This window comes from Priapulus caudatus, unplaced genomic scaffold (genome assembly GCF_000485595.1).
Source record: "Priapulus caudatus unplaced genomic scaffold, Priapulus_caudatus-5.0.1 Scaffold204, whole genome shotgun sequence".
NCBI lineage: Eukaryota > Metazoa > Priapulida > Priapulimorpha > Priapulimorphida > Priapulidae > Priapulus > Priapulus caudatus.
In genome coordinates, this window is record NW_014577265.1 from 374,735 (window position 1) to 376,621 (window position 1,887).

The 1,887-nt window shown below is 52.3% G+C and overlaps 1 protein-coding gene across 1 annotated transcript in view; it reads right to left on the reverse strand.

Annotated features, from left to right (window-relative positions):
- Window positions 1–1,887, reverse strand: part of LOC106807266 (synaptotagmin-6-like) — a 53,107-nt gene that overhangs the window by 50,685 nt on the left and 535 nt on the right. The window lies entirely within an intron of this gene.

The following is a 1,887-nucleotide window of genomic DNA, read 5'->3' on the forward strand; positions in this document are numbered from 1 at the left end:
CTTTCCCACGACACCAGGGTCCGTTGGCTGTAGCTGTAGGCTCACCGTTTTAATAATGCAGACGGTGCCAACATCTGCCTCACTTTCCTCCCCATCAAAGATGACGTCAGGTCCCACTGGCAGGCGACTGAGCGCATCGGCATTCCCGTGGGCCGACGTCTTTCTATATTCTATTGAGTAGTCGTACTGGCTAAGCAACAAAGCCCAGCGACCCAAACGATTGGCCGTCAGCATTGGCGTTTCTTTGGTTGGCCCGAACAGCGCTAGCAACGGCTTATGGTCTGTAACCAAAACAAAATTTCGACCGTACAGAAACTGGTGAAACTTCTTTAGCGCGAAAATGACAGCTAGTGCTTCCTTCTTAACTTGGCTATAGCGGCGCTGTGCATCTGTCAGCGTCTTGGATACGTTAGCAATTGGGCGCTCACTGCCGTCACGATAGCGGTGAAACAACACTGCTCCAATGCCAACTTCTGATGCATCGCATGACACCCCAATCGGCAGGGATGGGTCAAAATGCGCCAGCACTGAATCCGTGCAAAGCACCTGTTTCAGCTGCTGAAAAGTCGCTTGCTCACTACTGCCCCAGTTCCATGGTATGTCCTTCTTGGTCAGTCGATAGAGAGGCTCGGTGAGAGTGGCTAAGTTAGGGAGAAACTTGCCATAGAACTGCACCGACCCCAAGAATGAACGCAGGCCGGAAACGTTTTCCGGTGGCGGCATCTTGATAACCGCGTTGACCTTAGCCCCCTTCTCAATCCCCTTTTTGGAAAGCTTGTGGCCCAGGTACTCAACTGCGGGTTGAGCGAATGAGCACTTCTCCATGCGACATCGTAGCCCTTTCTCTTCTAAGCGTTGAAGCAATGCGCGTAGATTTTGGAGATGCTCTTGAGCATTGGCACCGCTGACGAGAAAGTCGTCCAGGTAGACTGCCACTCCCTGTAGATCACTGGTGAGCTGTTCCATGATCTCTTGGAAATAACCTGGTGCCGAACTGATGCCGAACGGCAGCCGAAGTTGGAGCAGTACGCCTTGGTGTGTACTGAGGGCTAGCCTTTTCTGGCTTTCAGGAGCGAGCTTTATCTGGTTGTAAGCATCCGCCAGGTCGAGTTTAGTGAAACCGTGTCCTCCACCCAGTTTCCTCATGAGATCCTCGGGGAGAGGCATAGGGTGTCGGTGGGTATCTAATTGTGGGTTTACCGTAACAGAGTAATCCCCACAGACTCGTAGCTTCGGTTTCTGCTCGCCAGGTGGCCCCACCTTCCTGATCGGAACGACGGGTGTGCCACTATCATTGAATTGTGCGGGCTTCCACACACCCCTCCTGATGCCGGCATCATATGCTTGTGTCAGATCCTCTTGAATTGCGTACGGGACTGGCCGCGGCCTGCAGAATACGGGCCTCGCATCCCGCTTGAACTTGATCTCTAATTCAAAGTCCTTCAAGCATCCGAGCTCCCGTTTGAATACCTCCGGATGCTCATCACAAACCTGCTGGCAGGCTGTCTGTAAAGACCGATCTGGATGCAGATCGTTCGATATGGTATGCACGGTACCATCAGTTGAAGAGCGGCGATGAAAAAAAACATTAATGTCTATTCCCATTTCATGTATGGCGCTACGACCTAACAGGTTGAGCGCTGGGAACTTCGTCACCGTGAACTCTATGTTCCGCGCTTCGGAGTTTTCTTGGTGGTCCAGCTTGGCATTCGCTGTAAACGTGCCCATGACCGTCAGCTGATTTCCTGTAGCTCCCTTGTATTGGCTTGTTGGCTGCTGTAGGCATGGCTTCCCCAGCTTTACCCAGACGTCCCCCGAGCAAAAGTTGTCTCCCGCACCAGTGTCAATCTCAAAATTAAACTTCTTTCCGTTCAGAGAGATGGGTTG